This window comes from Aristolochia californica, unplaced genomic scaffold, assembly GCF_029961685.1.
Source record: "Aristolochia californica isolate CCGP_79_NKW_82.1479 unplaced genomic scaffold, dmAriCali1.0.hap1 SCAF_3, whole genome shotgun sequence".
Taxonomy (NCBI): Eukaryota; Viridiplantae; Streptophyta; class Magnoliopsida; order Piperales; family Aristolochiaceae; genus Aristolochia; species Aristolochia californica.
In genome coordinates this window covers 16,107,673-16,116,686 of record NW_027181992.1, presented here as the reverse complement: position 1 = coordinate 16,116,686, position 9,014 = coordinate 16,107,673, and the positions used below count along the sequence as shown (strand labels likewise).

Here is a 9,014-nt window from a genome sequence, read left to right as displayed (position 1 = left end):
GAGATGAAGGCCCTTAATGATAATCACACAAGGTCTCTGGTTCCACTACCTACAGATAAAAAACCCATTGGTTGCAAGTGGGTTTATAAAGTAAAACATAATCCAGATGGGACCACTGCACGATTGAAGGCCCGATGGTTGCAAAAGGCTACACTCAATGCTATGGCATTGATTATGATGATACATTCTCTCCAGTGGCAAAAATGACCTCGATACGTATATTATTATCATTGGTGGCTAATTCTTCTTGGCCCATATATCAATTGGATGATAAAAATGCATTTCTCAATGGTGATATCAAAGAAGAGATTTATATGCAACAACCACCTAGATATGTGGTTGAGGAGGAGTCCGTATGTCACCATAAAGAATCTCTATATGGGCTAAAGCAATCCGCACGGGCATGGTTTGAGAAATTTAGTGAAGCCATCATACGGGCAGGTTTTTAAAAATGCTCTGCAGACCACTCAGTCTTTATTGAGAGTACAACAAGAGGTAAGGTGATTCTAACTGTTAATGTTGATGATATTACTTTAACTGGGAGTGATTCTAAGGGCATTCAAAAAATAAAAGAAAGGATATGTGCTGAATTCAAGATGAAGGAACTTGGAACATTCCATAGCAAAGGTCTACAAATTAAAACAAAAATTATATTTCATCGCAATTCAATAAAATGATAGTATTTATCATCTCAATATACATATATATTTTTACTCCATTTTGAAGTGATGTCAATATTGGTAAAACGATAATTAAACCCAATTGATTAGGGTTAGATTGGACACAATCACCATATTGGGTTAGGTTTTGAGCTTCTATAGTTGAACCAAGAAAGATTAAGGAAACAAATCTCTCAATTTAATTATATATTTTTATTGTTTTGAAGTAACATCGACACTAGTTTAACCACTAATCAAACACAGTTGATTAGGATTAGATTGGCCCAATGTATTATTGGGTTTAATAACATCGACAATAATCTTAATTAATTAATATAAATTATAAAATAATTTTTAATGAAAAACACCCACGACCACTCATTAGTTTCGACTTAATTCAAAATTTCAAATATATATTTTTCATTGACGGAATTAACATATATACTGGTTAATGGTTCTTAATGTATAAAAGGTTGCTTAGAGAGAGAGAGAGAGAGAGAGACGAACATGAACAAGTTAATAATGAAAAGTTTGTATACCTTGCCACTATTCACAAAAAAAAATTAGTTACAACATCTCTCCTAAACTCATTCTATATTGGGAAGTGGAAAGGGATAAAAAAATCAAAGCATGGAAATGTTAAATAAAGGTCACCGTCTAAGGCATCCTACAAGATAGAACTAGATTATTCCACATTTTGTTAACAAGCTCTTCAAGAGTAATCTAGCTTCACTTCAAGGTGTGCTTAGTATTTTCATCTCATCAATGGGACCCCTCTCATCCGTCGTTACCAGCTAAAGCTGATGGATTCAAAATGTAGGTTATCAGCCAAACTAGCATGACAGATCGCTGCCACATGTTGCCGCATCCCCTTTGGCCCGCTGGCTAATACTCCAACGCTTGATTCATCACATGACTCCAATAGTATTTCTACCATGAAAATTAAATCCGAGCTTCAGTCGTCATTACCATGAGGGGATTAGAAAAGAAATAGCAAATTAAAGTTTGGTTATGTATATGCTTACTTTCAATGTCCGGTCTCTTGCCGTAGTGAACTCTGATGGATTGACTGAGTGACTGATGAGGTTGACTCTCCAATTCTCTGTCACCATTATTGAACCACGACCCATCTTCGATGACCATCGCTTCCATGGCACTTCGCTTCTTATTCCATAGAACCGCAACAGTAGATGCAATAGCTATGGATAAACAGATGAACAACAAGTTAAGCAACGATCTTGAGATGTGAGGGAAGATCATGTTAGTGTCGAGGTCAATTGGGTAGAAATAATAATGTGTGGTGATCCCCAGCAATATCAAGAACATAACGAAGGAGCTGGAGATGATTGCAGCAAGCCAAAGCCAGCCGTTGGGACCCAAAACAGCTGAGACCGGGGCATGACACGGGTTAGTCTTGAACCACAAGGTTCGCGGGAGATGTTTTTGCTTGTTGTTTTCACTGTTGGGTCCTTCTCTAGTTACATAGGCGTCGATTAGCAACCGCAAGCGGGACATATCACACCCAGTTCCGGCGAGAGGTATGAGGAGGTCGGTCATGGAGAGTTGTTCTGAGTTCCTGAAGATACAAACGAGCTGCACTTGTGGTAGTACTGCTTGTTGCTCGAGTGTTGAGCTCTGGAAGATTAATTCTTGAATGATGGATATGAATGGAGTGATTCCGCTGCCTCCGCTTACCATCACAAGCTTGTCGTGCCTATAGTTTGAAGAAAAATTCACAAGGTTAATTGGATAATTAATGGATGAAGCCATACTAACGGACAAAATTGGATTATGGAGCACAAAATTTCATACAGTTACCTGAAGAAGTTGGTAGAAGAAGGTGATCCGTATGGTCCTTCAATTGAAACATCTAAGTGATCCACCGGAGATGGAGAAGAGAGTATCTGATATAGTTTCCGTTGCCAGATTCCTTCACTCTTGATGACGACACTGAGCTTATCTTGCTCCAAGCTGCTATTGGAGGTGATTGTGAAAGGGTGCCACTGTCAGCGAGAAATACTCGGCACATTTACAAACATTATGCTCGTAGGCGAATAGCTCAACCCTGTACTCTTGGAGAAGCTGAGCTCGAGTGTTTCTCAAGGGAGGAGACGGGCGGCGAGCAATCGAACTCGTTGTCGAGATTGCAGGAATCGCAAGCAGCGGTCAACCAAGAAGAGGTATATGCTAGGAAGAATAAGTCCAAAAATGGCAAGGCCATAGAAGGAGGTGTCGACATGGACTATGAAGAAGAAGAAGAAGAGAAAGAAGAGATGGTGCGTGTAGTAGAAGACCTCGAACATCTTTCGTCTCACCCTTCCAGAACTTGTAACCCACATGAGCAACCCACAAATCAAAGCTCATTCGCCTGCAACATTCCACACTCCAATCATAACCCACTTCAGCATCTGCTCCATTGAAACAACAACAAAAAAAGTCAGGAATCATCATGGAGTCGACTCGATCGATAGAATTTGTGCAGATATTCAGAAGAAGAAATCGAGAAGTCAGATATATGTACCTGAAAAATCTTTTTTTTTTTGCAGCCCAATAGAAATGTAACATAATCCATGAGCAGTGAAGAGGGCCATGACGATATGTCCAAGCCATATGTGATACTTGATGCTGGCCTCCGAGGTGAGTCCCACCAATGGCAACAGAGATGATCCTTGAGTGACGGGGAAGAAGAGAAAGGAGAAACAGATAGTTCCAACGAGGCCTAATCGGAGACCTGCACTTTCTAGCTTTTGCTTCCCACCTGATCATACATTCCAAAATTAGTCATCTTACAACTTCTCTTACGGGTTAGAATAAATAACACAATATGATACTGATCTAGATCTCTTACAGTTTCTCGCCTGATGGTGAGCAGATGTAGCATTCATCTTGGCATAGCTGTTGTGTAAATACATTGTCAAAGGCCAGACAAGCAGTGCAAGAAACATCGCGAAGAAGATCAGCTCTATTCCTGAAACGATTCCAAGAGGGCCCTTCAATAGCACTGGTCGTCTCCATAGAGAAAGAAGACTGTTGCCTCCACTCTTAGCCCCGATACTGCAATTAAAAAATGAGAATACATTTAGATTCAATCAAATAGTATCCCGTTATGGATTTCTTTTCCATTCAATACAACTACTGATCCATAGAGGAAGAAAAACAAAGAAAGGGAAGACAAAGATGAATTAAATACCTCTTCTTTTGGCAGGATTTCATATTCTTGCCAAGATGGAGATAGATGCACCCCAAAACAGACATGAACAGAATAGGTAACATGAACGTCAATAGGTCCGCCCCTGCAATAACAAGTAAAAATTGTTTGAGAAATAAAAGAAAAGAAAGATTTTAAAGAAACTAAAACTAAAAAAGTAGCAAACGAGCATTGTATCTGCAGAAGAACAATACCTTATGTCCCAAAATATGTGGAATCAACTCGGGCAGTGATCATAGCCTGCCACTTCATGTAATAGCTTATTGGGTATATTACCCACAGAAGCATCCATCCAACAAACACCACTCCAACCAGGAGCCCAATGGCCGCTCGAGCAAGTCTTGTCGCCACAACCTCTATGAGTACCCTCGTGTACACACCAATGCTAAGTTTTGAGATGAGAGAGAAGCTGAGTTCGGTCTCTTATTTAAACCCAAAAGCTAAGTAAACTCGTTGGAACTGCATTTTCTAAATTTATCCCAGCTGGCTTTGGTAAGAATAATTGCATTGCAACGGCGCTTTCCAAATTCGTTTGGTAAGAATAATTGGTGAAGTTTCCAATTTCAACAGGGCTTTCTTAGTGCCGTCATCAATATTGATCGGACGGTCCAAATGTTTTCTTTTAATTACAATTTCTCACTCTTCTGCCTAGATCTCACGCGTTCACAACTTCCACCGTCTCTTTGCGTCTCCCCGCAGCCTCCTGGATCGGACCACTTCCTTCCTTCTCTCTGTCTGCAGGCGTTGGACAAAAATCCTCGCCGCAGACGTCGGACGAGGACATTTGTTCGAGGTAATTTCTCCTCAATTTTTTTCGATATTTTTTAATGATAGATGCTTTCACGATCTATTTGTTCGTTAGGATTACCGATCCGGAGGTAAAACGATCTCTTTCTTTTGCAGAGTTCGAAGCTTGGAGTGCGGAATTATGTAATATATCTCAATATTTTTTCGGATCCTTTCTTTTTCTTTTTCGAAGTTCTTCGCTGATCTTGTTTGTGTGCGTCGTTTTGTCATTTGATTTAAGCGTCAGGATGTGGTGGTGACAAGTTTTTCAATTTGATAGGGGTTTTTCACTTTTGTTCCTTGCTGAATGACTCCAATTGGTTGCACTGTTATTCCACTTACACAACGCGCTGGATTGTATTTATATACAAGTGAACTGTGTAGCCTAAAAAGACTACGCATGCAGATTTTGAAAATTTTCGTCAAAAGAATTCGTAATGTAGTGTATGTACAGTGTGTGCTTTTCTTCTAGGATGCTAAACTCTATTTCAATTATCCATGCTTTCGTATGTTAGTTTGTCTTTATTGGATGAGTTTGCGGCAGATGGAGTGCTTCAATTTGTTCTGCATTTCATTTAAGTAATTCTTTATCACTGAGATAACATCAAGATCCTAACATACCATCTCTTACTATTTTAAGGTATCGAGAGAGCTAAAATATGTGCTTGTATTGTGTGATATGCTGGTTCAATAAATTCAGAGGACAATGTTCATCTGGATCATAAAAGATGAATTCTCTCTTAGTTTTTAAGGGCTTGTATAGATAGTTTTCAGAAGAATGTGACTTCAGGTGGTAATACAGTTAATTGAGATAGAGATTTTTTTGAAGTTTTAAAAATGAGTCTCCTAATGCTGAATGGAGGTGGAGTGGTACAACGGATCCAGTACAGTTGAGATGCTGCTGTCGTAATTCATGAAATTTTATCACATCTTAAAAGAAAAGAATCCGTTTTAGTTTCTCAGTGTGAGTTCTTTGTTTTTTCTTGGCATAGCTTTGTTCCCTTCTTTCTTTTCCTTTGTCTTGAATGAAATGAGACTTTTTTCCTGCTGAATTTACAGTTTTTTTCAATCTATGTTGTCCATATCCATGTTAAACTGACCTCTTCTCAATTTGGAACTGTCTACAGAAATGTATGAGAATATGGGAAGTCAAGCTGGCATGAGGGCCCCCCATTGAATCCTCAGCCTAGCCCCTTTGGGAATACCTTCTATGATGCTGGATCAGGACTCATCCGAGGTGGATTAGGAGCTTATGGTGAACGAATTTTGGGTTCAAGCTCTCAGTATGTGCAAAGCAATGTATGGACATTCGAAGTATATGTACCATGGCTATATAAGGGTACCCATGGATAGATCCACAGGCACTCACAAATACAAGAGGAATTTACTTTCAAAACTTGATCAGTCTCCATGTCTTTCAGTTTTGACTTCTTCTAGTGATCAATTTGCAAAAACAAGTAGGGTGATGGTCCTGACTTAAAACCATTATAATTAACTGAAATGGGGACATTGGGATCAATCAACTGATTATCATGGACAAACTAGAGCTTGTCAAATTGTGTTTTGATCTATCTTATCATAAGTTTTCAATATGATTTTTAAACTATCCTTCAGCTTAATCGTTGGACCAGTAAAAGACGGCATGACGAAAAGTTAGTTTTGTTTGTGAAGAGGTGGAGAAGTGCTTCAATTAGCCATAAACACGAATACATTGTTTTTTATGTTATAGTTATTATAGGAGTTGTAAATTTTCTTACAAGTACTTTCTGACCAGATAAGCAGGTTCTTCTCTGATCCCCAGTACTACTTTCAAGTGAATGACCAGTATGTGAGGAACAAGTTGAAGGTGATCTTGTTCCCGTTCCTACATAGAGTAAGCAATGTGTTCAAACTTATCTTTGTACTATTGATTGTTAATTAATGACCTGAGGAAGTATGTTCAGTAGTCAACCAAAAAGGTTACTGGTCGTGTGTGCCTTGGCAAGATTGATATTTCTTATGGAAATGAAATTTGGTCTTCTCGACGAGGCTTTGGAGGTCATTTTTTCTCTGGATTGTTTGTCGAAATGTCATGGGACATTCTTCAACCTTGAATTGTTGGTGCAACAGACTTTAGGATTAGTACAGACAGCATGATCGACAATTTTCGTGGTTGCTTCTACATCCTATCTCTTGTTCACTTTCAAGAAAGTAACCGACATCCTGATAGGCCATTTATTAAAACTGCTATTAATTTGTTTGCTTCATTTAGGGTCACTGGACAAGGATAACAGAGCCAGTGGGAGGCAGACTCTCCTCCAACCTCCTATCTATGATATAAATGTTCCTGACTTGTACATTCCCTTTATGGCTTTTGGGACCTATGTAGTTCTTGCTGGCTTTTTGTTGGGCATTCTTGGAAAGTAAGTGCAAAAATACTTTTACTTTCTCCATCTGTTATATTCAAGTCTCTTTCCAAGTTCAAAAAAACGTTCAAGTCTCTATTTTACATCTGTCTTCTCCTACACAGGTTTACTCTTGAAGCTTTGAGTATGCAATTTACAACAGGACTCCTTGGATGGTTCCTAGAGGCATTACTTTTTAAAGTTACGTTGTACATGTTAGGGAGTGGTGAGGCCCCATTATTGGATATGGTTTCTTATTGTATCTGCAGAAGAACAATACCTTCTGTCCCAAAATATGTGGAATCGACTCGAGCAGTGATCATAGCATGCCACTTCATGTAATAGCTTGTTGGGTATATTACCCACAGAAGCATCCATCCAGCAAACACCACTCCAACCAGGAGTCCAATGGCCGCTCGAGCAAGTCTTGTTGCCACAACCTCCATGAGTACCCTCGTGCACACACCAGTGCTAAGTTTTGAGATGAGAGAGAAGTTGAGTTAGGTCTCTTATTTATACCCAAAAGCTAAGTAAACTCGTTGGAACTGCATTTTCCAAATTCATCCCAGCTGGCTTTGGTAAGAATAATTGCATTGCAACTGCGCTTTACAAATTCGTTTCGTAAGAATAATGAGTGTAGTTTCCAATTTCTACAGGGCTTTCTTAGTGTCGTCATCAATATTGATCGGACGGTCCAAATGTATTCTTTTAATTACAAATTTCTCACTCTTCTGCCTAGATCTCACGCGTTCACAACTTTCACCGTGTCTCTGCGTCTCCCTGCAGCCTCCTGGATCGGACCACTTCCTTCCTTCTCTCTGTCTGTAGGCGTCCGACAAAAATCCTCACCGCAGACGTCGGACGAGGACATCTGTTCGAGCTAATTTCTCCTCAATTTTTTTCGATATTTTTTAATGTTAGATGCTTTCATGATCTATTTGTTCGGAGGTAAAACGATCTCTTTCTTTTGCAGAGTTTGAAGCTTGGAGTGCGGAATTATGTAATATATCTCAATATTTTTTCGGATCCTTTCTTTTTCTTTATCGAAGTTCTTCGCTGATCTTGTTTGTGTGCGTCGTTTTGTCATTTGATTTAAGCGTCAGGATGTGGTGCGGTGACAAGTTTTTCAATTTGATAGGGGTTTTTCACTTTTGTTCCTTGCTGAATGACTCCAATTGGTTGCACTGTTATTCCACTTACACAACGCGCTGGATTGTATTTATATACAAGTGAACTGTGTAGCCTAAAAAGACTACGCATGCAGATTTTGAAAATTTTCGTCACAAGAATTCGCAATGTAGTGTATGTATGGTGTGTGCTTTTCTTCTAGTATGCTAAACTCTATTTCAATTATCCATGCTTTCGTATGTTAGTTTGTCTTTATTGGATGAGTTTGCGGCAGATGGAGTGCTTCAATTTGTTCTGCATGTCATTTAAATAATTCTTTATCACTGAGATAACATGATCCTAACATACCATCTCTTACTACTTTAAGGTATCGAGAGAGCTAAAATATGTGCTTGTATTGTGTGATATGCTGGTTCAATAAATTCAGAGGACAATGTTCATCTGGATCATAAAAGATGAATTCTCTCTTAGTTTTTAAGGGCTTGTATAGATAGTTTTCAGAAGAATGTGACTTCAGGTGGTAATACAGTTAATTGAGATAGAGATTTTTTTGAAGTTTTAAAAATGAGTCTCCTAATGCTGAATGGAGGTGGAGTGGTACAACGGATCCAGTACAGTTGAGATGCTGCTGTCGTGATTCATGAAATTTTATCACATCTTAAAAGAAAAGAATCCGTTTTAGTTTCTCAGTGTGAGTTCTTTGTTTTTTCTTGGCATAGCTTTGTTCCCTTCTTTCCTTTCCCTTTTCTTGAACGAAATGAGACTTTTTTCCTGCTGAATTTACAGTTTTTTTCAATCTATGTTGTCCATATCATGGTTAAACTGACCTCTTCTCAATTTGGAACTGTC

The 9,014-nt window shown here is 38.9% G+C and overlaps 1 pseudogene; it reads right to left on the bottom strand.

Moving 5' to 3' along the window:
* Nucleotides 1-1,446: 1,446 nt before the first annotated feature.
* LOC137958744 (ferric reduction oxidase 2-like) lies at nt 1,447-7,521 on the bottom strand (annotated as a pseudogene).
* Nucleotides 7,522-9,014: the final 1,493 nt, after the last annotated feature.